Source organism: Dama dama, chromosome 14, assembly GCF_033118175.1.
Source record: "Dama dama isolate Ldn47 chromosome 14, ASM3311817v1, whole genome shotgun sequence".
Classification (NCBI taxonomy): domain Eukaryota; kingdom Metazoa; phylum Chordata; class Mammalia; order Artiodactyla; family Cervidae; genus Dama; species Dama dama.
Window position 1 is genome coordinate 7,783,169 of NC_083694.1, and position 24,032 is coordinate 7,807,200.

Sequence of the window (24,032 nt, forward strand, 5' to 3'; positions counted from 1 at the left end):
TGAATATATACCAAAGACCTCCTCTTGACCTTTGACCAACTGAAAGAAGGGGGAAACAATTTTAGTCCAAATGCTAATTCATGATAAATGGATGCTCTGTCTTGGCAGTAATTGGAAATGAGTTGCTCCATATTACTCACATATCAGGATAATTCTGAAGCATTGAGGTGGAGGACAATTCTCCAAGGAGATAAAATGGCATTTGCTAAACTTGGTGATCTTCTTTCTATGGAAGAAAAGTGACCTGGAACTCAAAAGCACTAACTTGTGTGCAGAGATGCATGTGGACAGTTGGTCTATTACCTGATAAAAACAAATCTGGAAGACTGATATTGGGTAGATCTGACAGATACATAGGTGGATTTATGTTAGTAAAAACAAAGTAAATGGAACTTTGTTTCATGTAAAGTTCAAGGGAAAGCAGCTTGACCCACAGAGGAGATATTTAACCACTGCATAAAAATGATACTTGCTGGGGAATTAAGTAGCTTCTCTCCTGTGCCATATGAGTAATTTGACAGTGAGTCCATAGACAGGGTGGACAGTATGACAAGAAGGATTATTATGCAGTTTTAAAATGAAATCATTCTCACCAAGTCATCTAGCTGTTGATACCCATGAACATACAACCTTCCAGCAGAAAGGAAAGATGTTGAGCTCTTAATATTTCAAAGGGACCACTGCTTGCTACATGAAGCTTCATCAGTTGCATTAGATGTTTTGTATTTTGAAGGGTCATTTTGCCAGAATTAATACATATTCCCAACAGAAGGATGCCTTCTCTGATATCTCTATAGCATCATTGTCTAAGTGCTTCCAGAAAACATTGATCTGTGAACATATCAAGAACAACATTAATTCAGACCAAGGGGCATAGTTTATACAAAGTAGTTCTTGCAGTGGGCTTACAAATTACTAATCATTCCATACACCCTATCAATGAGAAACAACCAGACTAATATAAAAGTCTCAGGCACATGTAAGTTTTTGGGCAAACATCTTAGATAGATCAGTGCTGCCTTCCAGGAAACACAGGATGCACTGAATCATTTGTCAAAATATAGTAGCATGTTCCAGTAGCTACATTAAATGGATCATCGAGCTGAGGAATTTAAGCAGGACAACACATGTGTTCATCATACCCACTGAGTCCCCTGAACTTTTGTTTTTCCTCCCTGCAGCTTTCAGTTCAGTTCAGTCGCTCAGTCGTGTCCAACTCTTTGCGACCCCGTGAACCGCACCACACCAGGCCTCCCTGTCCATCACCAACTCCCAGAGTCTACCCCAACCCATGTCCATCGAGTCAGTGATGCCATCCAACCATCTCACCCTCTGTTGTCCCCTTCCCCTTTTGCCCTGCAGCTTTAAGTTCTGCTAGAAAAGATGTCCTAATTTTCAAGAAGAAAATACTTCTGCCCAGGAACATATTAATAGCAGTGCTGAACTAGGAGTTACAACTAACAACCACCTTCTTAGGGCTCCCCATGCAGTTTGAAGTATTGGCTAAGGGTGAAGAACTCTAGGATGGGTAGTGACGTGATGAAGTAGTTTCAGGAGTAAAGGCTATAACTTTTGTTAATTTTTTAAATAAACATTCTTTCTTAAGTGCTCTGAGAGATAGAGGTTGATCTTCACAGAGACTTGACTTGATTTAACATGGACTTTCACAACTGGTAAAGAGGTGTTCCAAAAGTGGTGTCTCATTTTGCAGTAGAGAACCCGCAGAAAGGCACCATGAGACCTGAACGCCACAAAGAATGAACCATATCAGACATGCCTGTATCGTGTCCTGTTTTCTAAACTGTACCCGTCTCCTAAGCTCTCGAAACTCACATGGAGACCAAGGCTCTATCTGCCAAGGCAGATATCCAGAGTCTTGGAACCCTTTAATTAATTTTGAACTCATGTATAGTATAATTTTTTTTTTTTTCAGAGAAGGGTACTGAAATGCCATGTGGTGGTGATGGTTTCGTCACTAAATCATGTCCGACTCTTGAGACCCCATGGACTGTAGCCTGCCAGGCTCCTCTGTCCACGGGATTCCCCAGGCAAAAAGAAGGGTTGTTATTTCTTTCTCCAGGGGAGCTTTCTGACCCAAGGATCAACCCCAAATCTCCAGCATTGCGGTGGATTCTTTACCAATTGGGCCACCAGGAAAGCAAGCCCCTGAGATACCATAGCAGTATCTTGCCAAAGGGGTAAGACAACACTCCTCAGAAGTGTGAAGCTTATTCCTCATAGGGCAAAATTTTACCAATGAGTGACAGGTAGCAACACAGTATCAGAGAAGAATATCCTCTCCATCCTCTCCTTTAATGGATGAATCCAAAGCATAACTTCAGTAGTTTCAGTAGAGACTGCCCAGGGCCACCTCACATGGTCGGGGACCAGTCATTGCTCTTCCTAGAGTGACAGTCAACTGAATAACACACTGCTGGAGATTTATTTTCTTTCCTGGCCTCATAATGCGCCTCTTCTCTCTTACTCTGCCCTGGGGTTGCACCTTGTTGAGTATTACTGCTAAGGTTTGTTCAGATTCTGTTTTCTAGAGAACATGAACTAAGACATAAGAAAATATTCTAGATGGGGACAATCCTATCTCAATGTACTTGTATATTACATCATCACATTATACGCTTTAATACAAAGTTACCAATTATAACTGAATAATCAATAATTTTTAAAAACTTACTTAAAATTAGTGGCTCAGATGGTCAAAAATCTGCCTGCAACGTGCGAGACCTAGGTTTGATCCCCTGGGTAGGGAAGATCCCCTGGAGAAGAAAATGGCAACCCACTCCACTATTCTTGCCTGGAGAATTCCATGGACAGGGGAGCCTGATGAGTTACAGCTCATAGGGTTGCTATGAGTCAGGCATGACTGAGTGGCTAACACTTTCACAACCTTAAATTAACTTGCTTTACTGAGAGGAAAAATCTAGATAGCATATTAAAAAACAGAGATATCACTTTGCCGACAAAGGTCCATATAGTCAAAGCTATGGTTTTTCAAATAGTCATGTATGAATGTGAGAGCTGGACTATAAAAAAGACTGAGTACTGAAGAATGGATGCTTTCAAACTGGTGCCGGAGAAGACCCTTGAGAGTACCTCGGACATCAGGGAGATCAAAGCAGTCCATCCTAAAGGATATCACCCTGAATCTTCATTGCAAGGACTGATGCTGAAGCTGAAGCTCCAATACATTGGCCACGTGATGTAAAGAGCTGACTCATTGGAAAAGTCCCTGATGCTGGGAAAGATTGAGGGCAGGAGGAGAAGGGGGCGACAGAGGACAAGATGGTTGGATGGCATCACCGACTCAATGGACATGAGTTTGAGCAAGCTCTGGGAGATGGTGATGGACAGGGAGGCCTGCTGTGCTGCAGTCCATGGGGTCACAAAGAATCAGACACAGCTGAGTGACTGAACAACAGCAGCAAAACTGAGAGGACAAGAGAAGCCATCGTATAAAAGAGGTAAAACCCAATATCTAGTATTAAAAATCAAAGTGAGTCAGTAAATAAACATGCTATATATGAATAGGGACGTTACTACCAGAAGAAAACTCTAAAATACTTGGTAGTGAGACCACGGAGTGGGGAGAAGTAGGGAAAAAGTCTTTTTTTGTTTATAAGCCATTTAGTGTTATTGACTTTTAAAATTTATTCATGTATTAATTTGCCTTTAATTAAAAACCAAAAAATTGTTGGAACTGTTAAAAATTACATTTTGCTTTTTAACTAATCAATAGATTAGTTAATATTCTTATCATTTAATAATATCTCATCTTTATGATAAACTCATGTAGAATAAATATAGGTTTTGCTTAAACTAAATGTAAAGTTGCTCAGTTGTGTCCAACTCTTCGCAACTCTATGGACTCTAGCCTTCTAGGCGCCTCTGTCCATGGAATTTTCCTGACAAGAATACTGGATTGATTTGCAGTTTCTTTCTCCAGAGGATCTTCCTGATCCAGGGATCAAACCTGAGTCTCCCACACTGCAGGCAGACTCTTTACCATATGAGCCACCAGGGAAACATATTCAGTGTTATCTATCTAAAAATAAGCGTGACCTCTGGTTTTCCCTTGAATCCAATCTATACTGAATAAAACATAGTATGACTTACTCTTGGGGGGGGGGGGGTGGAAATGTATCTGCTTACAGTAAGTCACCCAGGTTGAATAAACAATCTCACCTTGGTTTAATTTATTTAAAATTTGCTTTATTCATTTATACACACACACACACACACACACACACACACACACACACCGTTTGCAAATAGATTCCAGATGGCCTCTGGTATTTGTGCATTTCAGATAAGTAGCCATTCCAGCAATGACACACAGTTCATATAGTACCATTTTCGATCATTGAGAAGGCCCTTTCATGTAAATATATTTTCCACATTATACCACCTACATCTTGTACTAAATAAAATGAGTAAGAGTGTAATTCAGTATTCTTGACCTTTATGTGTGCTGTGAGCTTTTGGAAAGAAATGTGTTCTAAGTTATATTTAAAATTATCACCATTACTATTACTCAAAAACGGTGTGACTGACAGAGCCCATTCCCAAGCTATTTTTTTCTTTCAATCACAAATTCTCATTCTTGACCCAGAGGCAAAAATGTTATGCAAAGTGAGACTGTTGAAAGGGGAACAGTACATCTTTCTGAATATAAAATCTCTCCCACTGTAACATCTCAGAAAGCTACAAGCTTCTCTCCTTGGAGGTGCCTTTGAGGGGGTGATAGGTTATTGCATTTATTTAAGGAAGGCAAGAGGGGGTACAAAGTCTTTATTGAATGTGTTATGAGACTTTCTGGGCAATTGTGACATGGGGTTTTACTTATATTCAGGAGTGCGGCGTCTCATGACTGTTATACATTTGGTTGAAAATGTAAAGTTTTCAAACAGTATTGCTGGATTCAATAATTGTGCACCTGCATTTTATTTAAAAGTAACATCCTAAGATAATAGAACCTTAGTGTCTCAAGGTCATTGCTTACAGACTGTTCTTTCCCAACCTGCCACGTCCTTTGGCATTGCCTTTCACTTTTCTAGCAATAGTGAACTCGCCACTTCATGATGGAAATCTTCCATGTTAGGTTAATTCCTGTCTACACATATTCTATATAGAAGAAAATAAAAAGACTTTCGCCTCACTAACATAAACATGACAAAATCTCATTAATTCAGCTGAAGTAGAGGGAGAGTCCTAATAATATGAAATGCAGATTACTTTTCAAGGAAGAGTTTCAGTCATTCCCAGGGTGTCCAGCAATTAAAGCCAAAGTACAAATACTGTGAAGCAGAAATCCTGCCAAACCCTATTTAAGGCACAAATAAAGCTAATTTTTAATTATAATTGGTATGCAAATGGTTGCTTCTAATTTAATCAAAAAGAAATAGCTTCCTTAAGTAGAACATTTATTCCTCATATCTTGTTTATATTATTAATTTCCTTGCCAGATCTTTTTTTTTTTTTTTTTTTAGCACAAGGAGAGTTCTAGCCCAGTCCTTGTCTGAATCAGCATAGAATCATTTTAAGATTATTCATAATAAACAATTTAACACATTATTTTTACTTGAGAGTTGTGAGCCCATATTTAGAGGTTTTTGTTGATTAAATGTGTGTGTGCTTGGTTAAATCTTAATTTGTATATATTTGAAAGTTTCATCTTATGAACTAAGCAAAACAGTATAACAAAAACTTCATAAAACTTCTGTTCTATCAAACTGTAAAATTTAGGACTGGATTATGTTTGAAAGCTTTTTCTTTCAGTGAAAATGTATACACTGCTAGAAAGATTAGTAGCTTCACTATTTCAAAAAGTTCCTAAGAAATTTTTGCTATTTAAGTACTATTGTTTGCTTTTGTTTATAATCTATAATATTATATGCACTGCTTAAGCAACTAATTTTTGTCTTTCTTATTAGAAAATATTAAGTAATTATAAATACTTTTTATTAAAGCTTGATGTTATATCTTATGTTTTATATTCATTCTTTTAAAAAATTATTTAAGATAGTGTATATTGTTATAGGACCTAAGGAAGAAGAAATATTCTCTGCCCCTTTACTCTCTAAATTTATTTTCTAAACATTTGCATGAACTATTATTCTACCTATTATTATGTAATCAATTTTGTTCATTTAAGCAAATGTGAATTGCTTTATAACATCAATATAACACTTGATAATAATGAATTATGTGTAATTATGTCACAGAAGTTTTTGAGATTTGAATTACATCTACAATTGGTGATGTAAAATTCACCCATAAACATATCCTTTAATACACACAATTATGAGCAATAATTCCAGACATAAAAATTATTGTATTATTGTGGCATTCATTTTTAGATATTTTTTCTCTAGAAAAGCTACCTATCTGAAGGGAAACATGTAAAGGACACCACTTTTTTGCATAGTCTCATTTAGGTATTTGACAAATTCTTAAGTCATCCAAACATATCTAATTTTGTGATTTTTCATTTACTTAAAAACAAATGACTGTAGAAATTTTACCTTCTCTATATCCCTATTGATCATTTATATTGAAGCTTTGATTTATTTTAACTGGAGTATAGTTGCTTTAGAACTTGGTGTTAGTTTCCTCTGAACAGCAATGTGAATCAGCTGTGTGTAGACTACATCCCCTCCCTCACGGATCTCTGCTACCCGCCCACCCCTTCACCTCGGTCACCGCGGAGCACCAAGCTGGGCTCCCCGTGCTATATAGCAGGTTCCCACCAGCTGTTTCACACTTGGCAGCTCACATACATCAACCCTAATCTCTCAGTTCATCCCACGCCCCTCCCCCTCTGTCCACGTCTGTTCCCTCTGTCTGCATCCCTATTCCTGCCCTGCAAATAAATCCATCTGTATTACTTTTCTAGATTCTACATGCATGTTAATATGATGTTTTTCTTCTTCCGATTTTTCACTCTGTATGACAGACTCTAAGTCCACACCCATCTCTACAAGTGATCAATTTCATTTCTTTTCATGGCTGGGTAAAATTACATTGTATGTATGTATCACATCTTCTTTATCCATTCATCTGTTGATGGATATTTAGGTTGGGTCCATTCCCCAGCTACTGTAAATAGTGCTGCAGTGAACAATGGGGTGACTGTGTCCTTTTGAGTTATGGTTTTCTCAGGGTATACGCTCAGTAGTGGGATTGCTGGGTTATATGATATTTTTATTTTTATTATTTTAAGTAACTGCAAAACTGTCCTTCATCTTTTATGACTCTTCTCTCATTTATTTCCTTTGTCTATTACCCATTCATAAAGAATTATCTTCACATGCTAACATACCTCTCTACACACTGTGCATATTTCCACGCTTTTTATCTGAAAAGTTGATTTTTAACATAATGAATTTATATACATCTGTAATATTTTATTCTGCTCTTGATATTACATTTGAAAGCTTTGTCACATCAAAGTTAAATGAGTAACATCACTTTTTTTTAGTATGTGTAGACCATTTTATATGTAAACTTTGAATATCTGAAATTATTTACAGCATATTATAAAAATAATTGAACTTCATCATTTTCCCTGATGCTCACTTGTGTGGTAAAATGGGTACATTTACTGTACATTGCCATAAAACCTAAATTGTTTCAGAATACTTTTGACTATGGATTATCTGTGTATTTTTGCTGCTGACTCATATTATTCTTGGTCACTTTATAGTATACCTTAAATTTTTGTTTGGATAGGTCATCTTAGTTTTTATGTTGATAATTTTCTTGGCCTATTGTGAAATGCATGGTTTTAGTGTTACTTAAGGTTATTTTAAGTGCTAATTAATGTTTCACTGGGAATATAACTGTGAATGAATAAATCAATTAGATAACTTGAAAAAAATTGTCTCCATTTTATCAAAAAATAAAAAAACTTAATTCATCCTACCCAAAAGCAGGAACCAAAATAGAATAAGCTTCCATCTCTAGCAATGTTAAATTGATCTAAAATTTTGGTTTTGATTTGGTTTCAGGATTTTCAGAATCATGCCTAGTGTTACAAAATGAGTTACAAAGATTCCTATCTGTTTATTCTTTTGGAAAATTAATCTCATTATTTGAACCTAACTAACAAACTGATTCTGATTTTATGTTTTAGAAATACAAGTAGATATTACCTTTGTTTCAGTGAACATTATAAAATGCATACCTGAGGTGTAAATTAAAATGACATTAGAAAAATACATCCAGCACTTCAATTGACTTCCTTAAGAAGAAAATATTTCCATATCGCCAGGAAACTTTCTAACATTTTTTCAGTCAACACGTCAACTAACCCCAGACCTGTTCTTGACTTTCATATAGTGAAATAATTCAATAAATATTTTTGTTGCCACATGAAGTTGATACACATCTAGAATATTATTCCATGATGCTACATATATATCATAATATTTTCATTTTATTTCAGAATGTATCCCATTTATAAATTTCCCAAAATGTGTACATTTATTCTCCTCCTGATAGAAGTTTGCATTATTTACAGTTTGAATGGGCTTCCCTGGTGGCTCAGCTGATAAAAGAATCCACCTGCAATGCAAGAGACCCCAGTTCAATTCCTGGGCTGGGAAGATCTGCTGGAGAAGGGATAGCCTACCCACTAGAGTATCCTTTGGCTTCCCTAGTGGTTCAGCTGGGAAAGAATCCTCCTGCAAAGTGGGAGACCTGGGTTCCATTCCTGGGTTGGGAATATCCCCTGGAGAAGTGAATGGCTATTCACTCTAGTATTCTGGCCTGGAGAATTCCATGGAATTTGCAAAGAATCAGACACGACTTGGTGAATAAGCCACCACCACATGATATTTTTGGAGACATGTATAGATCTGATAGAGTGCCTGATGAACTATAGACAGAGGTTCATGACATTGCACAGGAGACAAGGATCAAGGCCATCCCCATGGAAAAGAAATGCAAAAAGGCAAAATGGTTGTCTAAGGAGACCTTACAAATAGCTGTGAAAAGAAGAGAAGTGAAAAGCAAAGGAGAAAATTCCCATTTGAAGATATTCCCATTTGAATGCAGAGTTCCAAAGAATAGCAAGGATGATGGCCATTCTGACTGGTACTTCATTGTAGTTTCAATTTGCATTTCTTTAATAATTAGTGATGTTGAGCACCTTTTTACATTCTAATCAGCCACTTGTATTTCTTCTATGGAGATATGTCTATTTAGGTCTTCTGCCCATTTTTCAATTGGGTTATTTGGGGGGTTTTTGTTATTTTTTGTTGTTGAGTTTTATGAGCTGTTTAAATTGAGCCCTTGGTTGCATCATTTGCAGATTTTCTTCCATTCAATAGACTGTCTTTTTGTTTTGTTTATGGTTTCCTCAAAAGGTTTATAAGTTTGATTAAGTCCTATTTACTTCTGTTATTTCTATTTCCTGGGGAAACTGACCTAAGTAAACTTTGGTATTTTTATCAGGAAATGTTTTGCCTATGTTTTATTCTAGGAGTTTTATGGGGTCATGTCTTATATTTAAGTCTCTAAGCCATTTTGAGTTTGTTTTTGTGTATGGTGTGACAATGTGTTTTAACTTCATTGATTTATATGCAACTGTCCAAATTTCTAATACCACTTGCTGAAGAAGCTGTCTTTTCCCATTGTATATTGTCTCTTCTGTTGAAGATGAACTACAGGTGTGTAGGTTTATTTCTGGACTCTCTATTCTATTTCATTGATCCAATTATCTGTTTTTGGTCAGTACCACATCATTTTGACTACTGTTCCTTTATAGTATTGTCTGAAGTCTGGGAGGGTCATACCTCCTCTTTGTTTTCTTCTTCAGGACTGCTTCATTAATTCTGGGTCATTTTTATTTCATATAAATTTTAGGATTATTTGTTCTAGTACTGTGAAAAATAGCGTAGGTGATTTGACAGGGATTACATTAAATCTGTAGATTTCTTTGTGTAATATGACAATTTTAACAATATTAATTCATCTAATCCAAGAGCTTAGGATATATTTCCATTTCTTTGAATTGTCTTAAATTTCCTTTATTAATGTTTTAGTTCTTACCATGTAAATCTTTCCCACTGTCTGTCAGGTTTTTGTCTAAGTATCTTTTGGAGTGACTTAAAAGAGTATTGTTTATTCATGTCTCCTTTCTGATATTTCATTGTTAGGTTAAATAAATACATCAATTTTTGTAAGTTAATTTGTATCCTACTACTTTGTTGAGATGGTCAGTTCTAGTAATTTGTTTGTAGAGTCTTTAAAGTGCTCTATAGATAGTATCACATTATCTGCATATAATGCATTTTACCTCTTCCCTTCCAATCTGGATACATTGATTTCTCTTTCTTGTCTGATTGCTGTGTGTAGGACATCCAATATTATGGTGGATACAACTGATGAGAGTTGGCATCAATGTGTTTTTCCAGATTTTAGCACGAAGTCTTTCAGCTTTTCACTGTTGTGTGTTATAGTGTCTGCAGCCTTGTCATAAATAGCTTTTATTATATTGAGGTGTTCCCTTTATACCCACTTGGTAAGAGTTTTTATCATGTTTGGATTATGAATATTGTCAAGTACTTTCATGTGGTTTTAGCCTATTCTTTTTTTGATGTGGTATATCACATTGATTTTTGTATGTTGGACTATCTTGTGAATTTGGGATGAATTCCGCTTGGTCACGGTGTTTGATCTTTTTTATGTGTTGTTGGATTCAATGTGCTGATATTTTGTTGAAAATATTTGTATCTATATTTTTGAAATATATAGTCCTATAATTTTCCTTTTTCCTGGTGTCATTGTTTGGTTTTGATATTAGTGTGATGATGCCTTCATAAAATATCTTCAGGAGTGTTCCTTCCTCACCAGTCTTTTGGAAGAGTTTGAGAAGGATCGGTTAAAGGATTTTTTTTTTTTTTTTTGTACATTTGATAGATGTCACCTGTGAATCCATCTGGTCCTGGACTTCTGATTACAGGGATTTTATTTTCTTCTTACAGATTCTATTTCACTTCTAGGGATTTATCTGTTTAAATTATCTGTTTCTTCTTGATCCACATTTGGTGGGGTGTTTGTTTCTAGAAACGTGTCTGTTTCTTCTAGGTTATTGAATTTGTTGGCCTATAATGTTCATAGTATTCTCTTGTTTTGTTGTTTTTGTTTCTCGTATTTCAGTTATTCAAACACATTTTTGTACTTTTATTGAGATTTTAAAAATAAGTAACAGTATTGTCTGTGAGTAAGAATGGCTTTACTTTTCTCTTTTCAATTTTTGTCTTTTATTATCTCTTTTTATTATTTTCTGTAAGTATTAAAGGGCTTTCCTGGTAGCTCAGCTGGTAAAGAATCCACCTGCAGTGCAGGAGACCCCAGTTCAATTCCTGTGTCAGGAAGTTCCCCTGGAGGAGGGATAGCTACCCACTCCAGTAGAGATGTTATATGCCCAATTTTGCAATGATATTATGCTTGCTCTAAACAGCCATGTTCCTTTAAATAATATTGAAAGAGGCAAAAACCTAGTCTATTATTTTTATACACAAATTTATCTTTTTGGTTCTTTTCATTCTGTCTTGCACATCTGGGTTTGTGCCCTGGTATAGTTTTCTTTCACCGTAACAATGTTTAAGCATTACATCTTGTAGGACAAGTCTGCTTTTTTGTTTTCCTTTAAATGAAAATAATTTTTTTTTTATTTCTCTCATTTTGAAGAATATTTTCACTGAATATACAATTCTGGTTAATGGTTTTCCTTTCTTCAGTGCTTCAGCACTTTTTCCCCTTCAGCACTTTAAATATGATATTTCTTTGTCACATGGCTTCTATTTCTAAGTAAGAAATGGTCTGTCTCACACCTAAGTAAAGTATCTTTCTGGATGTTATAATTTTTATAAACCTATTTTTAATTTTCAGCAGCTTAACTATATTGGAACAAGGCGTTTATTTTTTTATATTAATTTTCTCTTCATTATTGTTGGAATTTGCATTTACCTCAAAATATAAGGGAAATTTTAGCCGATTTTTTCAGTATATTTCCCTGACTTCTTCCCGTTCCATTTCAAAATCAATCTCCCCACCCCACCTCTATTTTCCATTTGGTTTTGAGCTCCAATTATATATATATTTAAAACTTTGTTTTTCATCAATAAAGTTTCCTTTTATAGCAGTTTCAGATTTACAGCAGAATTGAGTGGCAAGTGTACAGAATTCCCATATACTTTCTATTTTCATATACACAGTTGTCCCCACTACTGACATCCTCTACCTACGTGGTACATTTGTTATAACTCATGAACCTACATTGGTCTATCATTATCACCCAAAGCCATACATCACAGTAGAGTTCACTGTTAGTGTTTTACATTCTATGGGTTTCGACAAATGTATAATGACATATATCCTCCATTGTAGTATCATAAAAAAATGACTTTACTGCCCTAAAAAATCTTCTATCCTCTGCTTATTCATTCTATCTTCTCTACCCAAATTTTTGATCTTTTTACTGTCTTCACAGTTACATCTTTTTTAGAATGCTGTATACTTGGAATCAGACAGTATGTAACCTTTCCAGGTTAGCTTTGTTTCACTTAGTAATATACATTTAAGATTCTTTTATGTCTTTTCATGACTCAGTAGCTCATTTTTTTGTTGTTGTTGTTGAATAATATTTCATGGTTTGTTTGTACAATGATTTATTTACTTAAGAACATCTTCGTTGTTGCCAAGTTCTGTCTATTATGAGTAAAGTTGGCATAAATATTCATGTATAGGTTAGAGGAGAACATAGGCAAAACACTCTCCGACATGAATCACAGCAGGATCCTCTATGACCCACCTCCCAGAATATTGGAAATAAAAGCAAAAATAAACAAATGGGACCTAATGAAACTTAAAAGCTTTTGCACAACAAAGGAAACTATAAGCAAGGTGAAAAGACAGCCCTCAGATTGGGAGAAAATAATAGCAAATGAAGAAACAGACAAAGGATTAATCTCAAAAATATACAAGCAACTCCTGAAGCTCAATTCCAGAAAAATAAATGACCCAATCAAAAAATGGGCCATTTTTTGACATTTCTCCAAAGAAGACATACAGATGGCTAACAAACACATGAAAAGATGCTCAACATCACTCCTTATCAGAGAAATGCAAATCAAAACCACAATGAGGTGCCATTACACGCCAGTCAGGATGGCTGCTATCCAAAAGTCTACAAGCAATAAATGCTGGAGAGGGTGTGGAGAAAAGGGAACCCTCTTACACTCTTGGTGGGAATGCAAACTAGTACAGCCACTATGGAGAACAGTGTGGAGATTTCTTAAAAAACTGGAAATAGAACTGCCATATGACCCAGCAATCCCACTTCTGGGCATACACACTGAGGAAACCAGATCTGAAAGAGACACATGCACCCCAATGTTCATCGCAGCACTGTTTATAATAGCCAAGACATGGAAGCAACCTAGATGCCCATCAGCAGACGAATGGATAAGGAAGCTGTGGTACATATACACCATGGAATATTACACAGCCATTAAAAAGAATTCGTTTGAATCAGTTCTAATGAGATGGATGAAACTGGAGCCCATTATACAGAGTGAAATAAGCCAGAAAGATAAAGAATATTACAGTATACTAACACATATATATGGAATTTAGAAAGATGGTAATGACAACCTATATGCAAAACAGAAAAAGAGACACAGATGTACAGAACAGACTTTTGGACTGTGTGGGAGAAGGTGAGAGTGGGATGTTGTGAGAGAACAGCATCGAAACATGTATATTATCTAGGGTGAAACAGATCACCAGCCCAGGTTGGATGCATGAGACAAGTGCTTGGGCCTGGTGCACTGGGAAGACCCAGAGAGATCAGGTAGAGACGGATGTGGGAGAGGGGATCGGGATGGGGAATACATGTAAATCCATGGCTGATTCATGTCAATGTATGACAAAAACCACTACAATATTGTAAAGTAATTAGGCTCCAACTAATAAAAATAAATGGAAAAAAATTCATGTATAGGTTTTTGTGTTAAAATAATGCATCAGTTTCTTGGGGGAGATATCAAGGAGCACAATTGTTTTGTTGTATGGTTACAGTACATTGATTTTGTAAGAAATTACTGAATTGACTTCCAAAGTGGCTGTACCATTTTGCGAATGAATTAGAGTTTCTTTTATTCACATCCTCACCAGCATTTGGTGTCAGTGTTTTGAATTTTGGCTATTCTAATAGGTGGATAGTGATACTTCACTACTGTTTTAATTTATAAATGATATATGATCTTGAGCATGTTTTCAAATGCTCACTTGCCATCTTTTTATCCTCTCCACTTAGGTGACTGTTCAGGTAGGTGTTTGGTATTTTTTAATCAGGTGATTGGTCTTCTTATTGTTGAGTTTCAAGCACTTATAATAGTGCTTTATCAGATGTATCTTTTGCTAGTATTTTCTCCCAGTCTGTGACTTGTCTTCTCATTATCTTGATACCATCTTTCTCAGGGAAGCTTTTAACTTTAATGAAGTTCAATATGTCAAATATTTCTCTCATGAATCATGACTTTTGTGTTGTATATAAAAAGTTATTGCCATAAAGGTCTAGGTTTCTCCCATGTTATTTCCTAGAAGTTGTTTCATTTTTGGTTTTACACCTAGACCTATTATCCACTTTGAGTTAATTTTTGTGAAAGGTGAAGAGTCTGTGTCTAGGTCCATTTTTTTCTTCTAGCACCATTTGTTGAAAAGATTTTCTTTGCTTCATATTATTGCGTTTGCACCTTTGCCAAAGATCAGCTGACCATCCTTGTTCCACTGATCTCTTGTCTGTTCTTTCAGCAGTACCACAGTGTCTTGGTCACTATTCACTTCAGTTCAGTTCAGTTGCTCATTCATGTCCGACTCTTTGAGACCCCATGAACTGCAGCACGCCAGACCTCCCTGTCCATCATCAACTCCCGAAGTCCACCCAAACCCATGTCTATTGAGTCAGTGATGCCATCCAACTATCTCATCCTCTGTCGTCCCCTTCTCCTCCTGCCCTCAATCTTTCCCAGCATCAGGGTCTTTTCCAATGAGTCAACACTTCGCATGAGGTGGCCAAAATATTGGAGTTTCAGCTTCAACATCAGTCCTTCCACTGAACACACAGGACTGATCTTTAGGATGGACCAGTTGGATCTCCTTGCATTCCAAGGGACTCTCAAGGGTCTTCTCCAACACCACAGTTCAAAAGCATCAATTCTTCTATGCTCAGCTTTCTTTATAGTCCAACTCTCACATCCATACATGACCACTGGAAAAACCATAGCCTTGACTAGACAGATCTTTGTTGGCAAAGTAATGTCTCTGCTTTTTAATATGCTGTTTAGGTTGGCCATAACTTTCCTTCCAAGGAGTAAGTGTCTTTTAATTTCATGGCTGCAGTCATCATCTACAGTGATTTTGAAGCCCAGAAAAATAAAGTCACCCACTGTTTCCACTGTTTCCCCATCTATTTGCCATGAAGTGATGGGACCTATAGCTTTGTAGTAAGCCTTGATGTTGGGTAGTGCTAGTCTTCCCACTTTGTTCTTTTTTGATATCAGGTTGACTCATAAATTTTTGTTCCTTCATAGACTCGAGGCTCAGTTTGTCAACAATAGCAACAAAGCTTGCTGAGATTTTAATTGGAATTGCATTGAATTTTTAGATCAAGGTGACATCTTCACAATATTGAGTCTCCCTCTCAATGAGTGAAAGTGTTTCCATTTATTTAGTTATTTGATGCCTTTCATTAGAGTTTTATAATTTTCTTCATGCTGTTTGCTGTTTAGTTGCTAAGTCCTGTCTGATTCTTTGTGACCCCATGGACTGTAACCCACCAGGCTCCTCTGTCTGTGGGGTTTTCCAGGCAAGAATACTGGAGTGGGTTGCCATTTCTTTTTCCAGGGGATCTTCCTGACCCAGAGATCAAACCTGTGTCTTGTACATTGGAAGGTAGCTTCTTTACCACCAAACCACCAGGGAAGCAATTTGCTCCATGTAGATCTTACAAATAACTTGTTAGGTTTCTATATAAATATTTCATTTTGGAGTGTTAATATCAATAGTATTACTTTTCATTTCAAATTCCTCTTGTTCATTGGTGGTATTTTTAATCTTATTTAGTTTGGGACTGAAGTCATTCTTAAGTCATCTTGTCAGGAGCTCCGCTGACCTGGTACAAAGGCGTGAGCTGCCGAGTGTCAGAAGAAGACAAAAATGAACTTACTACAAAGACAAAAGCAAGAGTCTCATACTGGAGAGAGGCCAGTTTCCCCTATTTCACTTTCCCCATGGAAAGGCACACAGGTTGATGACCAAGTGGATTAACACAGAAGTGGGAGTCATCACAGTACTGAGGGACCCCTAACACCATGCATGCTCTGGCATTTTCATGGGCTCTGGGGTCAAAGGAGGAGGGTGAGAAAGAGGGCTAGGAGTAGAAAGGCAATTGGTACTGAGTTAGAGTGGAGAAAAGTATGTTCAAGTTCCCCACTCCCACCCCCATATGGAAACCTCAGCCGAAGACCTCCATCCAAAGTCCTGGCAATGAAGGCACAGGGGCTAGGACTGCAGATCGGGAAAGAGCATGACTATGCAAAGGAACTGGAATCCTTGACTGAAACTTCAGAGACTGTGATACTCTGAGTGAAATGGGGAAGGAAGCTTTCTCTCATATGGCCTGATGAAGATTTAGCCTTTGTAATGGCCTATTATTGTTCCTGAAAGATCACACATAGGTTTTCAACTAGAAGCTAGGTGTATCAATGAATTTTTACTTTTAAACCAAATACCCTGAGTATTTAGGTGATCATTTCCTGCTTCGTGTCCATCATTTTGATATTCCCAAGCACTGTATAATTCTGTTAACTTGGTCTGATATTAACCCTGTGATATTTGCTTTCTGATGGGGCCTGTGGTATCTGGCCCTCATATTTGCAATCCTATGCTCAGCAAAGACAAGGGACTAATCACATATATTTACTAGACCCAGCCTTACCACTTCCTATTCTGATAACAAATACCTTGATCTGTAGGTTCTAGCTGCCCCAGCTGCCAGGTATTCCAATATCTGCCTAATCAACTCAATGAAGATGTCTTGACCTTGGGTTCTGTTTCCTATGCTCCATAAGCAGCTGTCTTAAAATTATTCCAGGGTAGAGAGCCAGAATAAAGATGAGGATCATTCTGTTTTTCTTTGCTCAGGGATTGCAGGTCCATGATGTCTATTGTCCAATTCCTGAGAATAACTGCTTTGTGCATGTTGTCTAGTATTAAGATTCTGTATGACAAGATGGAAACACAGTACCAGTAATTCATCATTGTCAAGTAATAAGACTTTTAGGCCATGATTATATTTTTGCACTGAAACTTTCCTTCATTTCGTTAAAAATATGTGATCTGAAGAAACAAATACAGGGCATTGCCATGGACATATTCTTGACAGTTTTGCTATAAAATTCCTAAGAAATAACACAAAATATTGATGATTTCTTCAATTCAGAAATAAATATTTAATGTACAATTAAAAAGATAATCACTAACCCTGTGCTTAGTCGCTGAGTCGTGTCTGACTCTTTGTAACCCCTTGTACTGTAGCCCAACAGGCTCCTCTGTCCATGGGAATTCTCCAGGCAAGAATACTGGAGTGGGTTGCCATGCTCTCCTCCAGGGATCTTCCCAACCCAGGCATCGAACCCAGGTCTCCCACGTTGCAGGCGGATTCTTCACCAGCTGAGACATGAGGGAAGCCCAACCACTAACCCTACAAGAGGAAAGTAGAATATTGGTAAATGATCTAAACATGAAATATAGTGATACATAAAAAATAACATGGTGTATAACATAACTAGGAATTTAAAATGGAAAATATTTGAAATCTTTTTTAAAAACTAAATTAGGAATTTAAGGAAAGAAACGGTATGGACCTAACAAAAGCAGAAGATATCAAGAAGAGGTGGCAAGAATACACAGAAGAACTATACAAAAGAGATCTTAATGACACAGATAACCACGATAGTGTGATCACTTGTGTGATCACTTCAACAGTACATGAACCAAGAACTTCCAGATGTTCAAGCTGGGTTTAGAAAAGGCAGAGGCACCAGAGATCAAATTGCCAACATCCGTTGCATCATAGAAAAAGCAAGAAAATTCCTGGAAAAGCATCTAATTCTGTTTCATTGACTACACAAGCCTTTGACTGTGTTGGTCACAACAAACTGTGGAAAATTTTTGGAGATGGAATTGCCGGATGGGTATTACCAACCTCCTGAGAAACCTGTATTCAGGTCAAGATGCAACAGTAAAAACCAGCCATGGAACAGTGGGCTGATTCACCATTGGGAAAGGAATAGGTCAAGGCTGTATATTGTCAGCCTGCTTATTTAACTTATATGCAGAGTGTATCATGTGAAATGCAGGCTGGAAGAAGCACAAGCTGGAATCAAGATTGCTGGGAGAAATATCCATAACCTCAGATATGAAAATGACACCACCCTTATGACAGAAAGCTAAAGGAACTAAAGAGCCTTTTGATGAAGGTGAAAGAGGAGACTGAAACAACTGGCTTAAGACTCGACGTTCAAAAAATGAAGATCATGGTGTCCAGTCCCATCACTTCATGGCAAATAGATGGGTAAATATGAAAACAGTGGGAGACTTTACTTCCTTGTGCTCCAATATTACTGCAGACAGTGACTGCAGCCATGGAATTAAAAGACGCTTGTTCCTTGGAAGAAAAGCTATGACAAAACTAGACATGTTAAAAAGCAGAGTTAAAAAGCAGATATATTACTTTCCCAATAAAGGTCCATCTAGTCAAAACTATAGTTTTTCCAGTAGTCGTGTAAGAATGTGAGAGTTCGACCATAAAGATGGCTGAGCACCAAAGAACTGATGCTTTTGAACTGTGGTAGTGGAGAAGACTCTTGAGTGTTCCTTGGGCAACAAGGAGATGAAACCAGTCAATTCTAAAGGAAATTAACCCTGAATATTCACTGTAAGGACTGATCCTGAAGCTGAAACTCCAATACTTTGGCCACCTGATGCGAAAAACTCTCATTGGAAGACCCTGATGCTGGGAAAGATGAAGGCAGGAGGAGAAGGGAACAACAGAAGTTGAGATGATCAGATGGCATCACTGATTCAATGGACATGGATTTGAGCAAACTCCAAGAGCCTGAACAACAGGGAAACCTGGTGTGCTGTCATCTATTGGGTCACAAAGTGACTGAACAACAACTAATAACTTGTTAGATCATCTAATTATTTACACATGTTCTCTTTTTGTTTATTTAGCCTTTTCTCAGTTTAGCTGTGATAATTTTTATATTTGTCATTTGACTTCAACCTTTCTTAGATTACTCACATGGTAGTTTGATTTATAATTACTGTTATTTTCTATCATTTTTTTGTATAATTGTTTCTTTTTTATATCTAAGTGACTGTTATTGATTCATCTGTATTGAAAATTTTAAAAACTTTGCACAAATCTTCTTTCATGGTCTTTCTGGGTGCTTTTTTTCTTTGAATTATATATAGTTGAAATACATGGGATCCAGGATTTCTTTCTGTTTTCATTTACTTAACTTTGGACACTACTTTAGGTTTTACAATTATCTTTGATTTTTTTCTAATCTTACTATAAGTAGTATGTATTTGAATTTGTTTCTAACTGTAGTTATTTTTACAGCACACATATTTTGTCTCTGCATTCCTTTAACCTTGTATCTTTTTAAAAACTCTGTTTTAACATTAATTTTTCTATGTCCAATTTTTAATATTTTCTCCATAGTTATGATATAATAATAATGCCAGTTATTTTACTGCAAGCAGCACTTAAAAATTTTAAATGCACTTATTATATTTTGCCTTTCTGTCATTTTTAAGGCTGTATTAGTAACTCTAAAATCTCAGATAATTTAAGCTGAGGTATGCAATTCAATAGTTTTGCTTCATATCTTCTTTCCCCAAGTATTTGTGAATCATTGACTATATAATCAGGAATTCTAACTGAGATTATTCTTACTATACTAAATAGTATCTTCATGTAGTACCTCTTTTAATTTTTACTTGTATCTCATTTTTAAAAACTGATCTTAAAACATTTATTTTGAAGATATCTTTTCAGCTTCAGTGCTATTCTTATTTGGGACCAGATGATTCTTTGTTGTGGAGAGCTGTCCTGGGCATTGTAGGATATTTAGCAAGCTATGCTTAGTTGTAACAATCAAGGATGTCTGCAGATTTTGCCAAATGTTCTCTGGGGATAGGTAATATCACCTGCTATTTTGATAGAGACATCATTGAATCTACAGATTGGTTAGTATGAATATCTTAACAACATTAATTCTTCCAGTCCATGAATGAAGGATATCTATTTCTTTATATAATTTTTAATTTTCTTCATCAGGTTTTCAAAGTTTTCAGAGTATGGGTCTTACACCTACTTGTGTAAGTATATTCCTAGGTATATTTATTTCTTTTAAATGTAATTTTAAAGGGAATATTTTCTTGATTTCTTTCATATAGTTCATTATTAATGTATTAAAAGATACTTTTGTGTATGTTTGCATTGATTCAGGTTGGTGCTGATTTTTTTTTTAAATAGTTAACAAGAACAGTGATAGAAATAACCTATTATTTACTGAATTCAGATATACTATGCATGTTAAAAACATTATCTTATTTAATCCTCACAACAACGTCAATTTTCAGAAGAAAAAATACTTGAAGAAATTCAGTTAGAATGAACATACCAAGTTTTCAAAGATGTAGGCTAGTACTTTTATCTACTGCTAACAGAAATACACAGGTGGCACTAGTGGTAAATAACCCATCTGCCAACACAGGAGACAAAAGAGACATGGGTTTAATCCCTGGGTTGGGAAGATCCCTGGAGAAGGGCATGACTACCCACTCCAGTGTTCTTGCCTGGAGAATCCCATGGAGAGAGGAGCTTGGCAGGCTCCAGTCTACAGTGTCAGAAACAGTCAGACACAACTGAAGCGACTTACCACGCAACATAAATACAAAATGGAAGAGTTTTTAAAACAGGATGCTAGTTTCTTTAAAATTTAAAACATGCATATGTTCCAGTCATTCAACGCTAGGTATTTATAGTGGAAAAGAAGTCATGAAGATTTGTACAAATATTCACAAAGCTTTAGAATTGATGTCTTTGAACTGTGGTGCTGGAGAAGACTCCTGAGAGTCACTTGGACAGCAAGGAGATCAAACCAGTCAATCTTAAGGGAAATCAATCCTGAATACTCATTGGAAGGACCAATCCTGAAGCTGAAACTCCAGTATTTTGGTCGTTTGATGCAAATAGCTGACTCATTGGAAAAGCCCCTAATGCTGAAAAAGATTGAGGGCAGAAGGAGAAGAGGGCATTAGAGGGTGAGATAGCTGGATGGCAAAACCAATGCAATGGATATGAACATGGGCAAACTTTGGGAGATGCTGAGGAGAGAGGCCTGGCCTGCTGCTGTCCATGGGGTGGCAAAGAGTCTGACATGACTGGGCAACTGAACAACAGCAACTACAAACTGAAAAATGCCCATCAAAAATTGAATAGCTTAATAAACTTTGGTATAGATACCATTGGGATATTTCTCAGCAATACAAAGGAATATGTTTTTTTTTTGTTTTTGTTTGTTTTTACAAATTCAGCTATTAAAAAATCTCAAAATTTATGCTGAATGAAAGAAACCAGGAAAAGCTAGAATGCATTCTATCTATATAGAATTCTAAAATAATACCTATATCTAAATATCTATAAGGCTAGAAAACAGATCAGTGGTTACCTGGAGACATTATGGAGGGAAGGCTGTCATGTAACAAAAGGGCATAAAACATGTATGGTTAGATTCACTCATTTTCTAGATTATATGACCATTAAGTAGCTTAGATAGAATGATTTTTTTCATTAAATTCTTATTTACATGCTATAAAATTCACTCAATTTAAGTAAATTTTGAACTACTGTAATTGTTTATAGTTTAGAACTACAGTAGAGCCTTTTCCTCATCATAAAGCTTCTTACTTTCTTATTATACCCACTCCCAACCACAGGCATTCTCTATTCTGCCTTGATTTTCAGTCACTAAGTCATGTCTGCATCTCTGCAGCACACCAAGCTTCCCTGCCCTCCACTATCTCCCAAAGTTTGCTCAGATTCATATCCATGGAGTTGGAGATGCTATATAACCATCTCATCCTGTGCCAACCTCTTCTCCTCCCGCCTTCAATCTTTCCCAGCATCAGGATCTTTTCCAATGAGTCAGCTCTTCACATCAGGTGGCCAAAGTATTGGAGCTTCAGCATCAGTCCTTGTAATGAGTATTCAGGGTTAATATCCTTTAGGATTGACTAGTTTGATCTCCTTGGAGGACTCTCAAGGGTCTTCTCCAGCACCACAATTCAAAGACATTGATTCTCCAGAGCTCAGCCTTCTTTATGGTCCAGCTTTCACATCTATACATGATTACTGGGGAAAAAAAAAAAAAAAACACGTAGTTTTTACTTATATGGACCTCTGCCAGCAAAATGATGTCTTTGCTTTGTAATACTCTGTCTAGGTTTGTCATAGCTTCTGTTCCAAGGAACAAGCATCTTTTAATTTCATGGCTGCAGTCACTATCCACAGTGATTCTGGAGCCCAATAAAATAAAATCTGTCACTGCTTCCACCTTTTCCCCATCTATTTGTCATGAAGTGATGGGACCAGTTGCAGTGATATTAGTTTTTTGAATATTGAGCTTTAAGCCAGCTTTCTCACTCTCCTCTTTCACCCTCATCAAGAGGCTCTATAGTTTCTCTTTAATTTCTGCCATTAGAGTGATATCATCTGCATGTCTGCAGTTATTGATATTTCTCCTGGCAAACTTGATTCCAGCTTGGGATTCACGCAGCCTGGCATTTCCCATGATGTACTCTGTGTAAGTTAAAAAAGCAAGGTAACAATATACAGCCTTGACATACTCCTTTCTCAGTTTTGAACCAGTCTGTTTTTCTGTGTACAGTTCTGTTGCTTTTTTTTTCTTTTCTTAAACATTTAATTCACATTATAGAGGGATTTATGTTTGCTTTTTTCCAATCATTAACTGAGTGGTTGAGGAGTGCTGAATCCATCACTACTTTGATGACACAGTTAAGATTCCAGATTCACTTTTCCAGGTACCAAGAGTTCCCTCTAAATCAAGTCTGCCTTTGTATATATTTTTTACTGAATACAGTAATGCCTGTCGGTATCTCTGAAGCATAATCACATCTTAGGTCGGTATTTCTCCAGGTAAAGCAGCTGTTTGGAATTGAATGCTCCCTTTCTTTTTTGTCTTATAAATTGAACTGCATTTTCATTCCACATGTGTACTTAATTCAACATTCCACATTCAGTCAAAGCAAGTGCAATCTGTACAGGTGCCCTTCCCAATCCTGCAACACAATGCACGGCAGCACAGCAACCTGGTTCTTCACGATATTTGGTTTTTAGTAGGCTTAGCTAATCATCTACTATCTGATTAGGGGGTGACGCTCTACCGTCAAAAGGCCAATCTAGAATGTGGGTTTCCTTCTTTTTCAATATGTAGCATCATAAACTCGATGTTGTCACTTTATACTTCTTCAGTTCCTCTGTGAACGGATTTGTTGAGAGTAGCATTGGTAGGGTTGTGGGTCATCAGAAAACTCATGTTCTCATAGGAGATCTCCACAAGGGCTGGACGGTTCATTATGGCAAATAAAAAGTGTGACCTTGCGTGTGTGATGGTGAAAATGAAAAAAAAAGAAAAAAGAAAAAATCCATAAATCTTGAAATGTTTCACAGCAGAAAACATTAAAAAGACCACGAAAATGCCTAAATCAGTTTTCTCGATTCAACTTGCTTATTCTTTCAGAAATTTCTCTCTTCAAGATAAGCAGAAGCATTTGGAATCCACTTGAATCCAAATTCAACTTGGGCCTCAATGTCTGTTAATGGATACCTTCAGACTACCAAAAAAAAA

At 36.6% G+C, this 24,032-nt stretch overlaps 1 pseudogene; it reads right to left on the bottom strand.

The window, feature by feature from the left end:
• Positions 1–23,251: 23,251 nt before the first annotated feature.
• On the bottom strand, positions 23,252–23,759 carry LOC133069566 (protein tyrosine phosphatase type IVA 2-like; annotated as a pseudogene).
• Between the last annotated feature and the right edge of the window lie 273 nt (positions 23,760–24,032).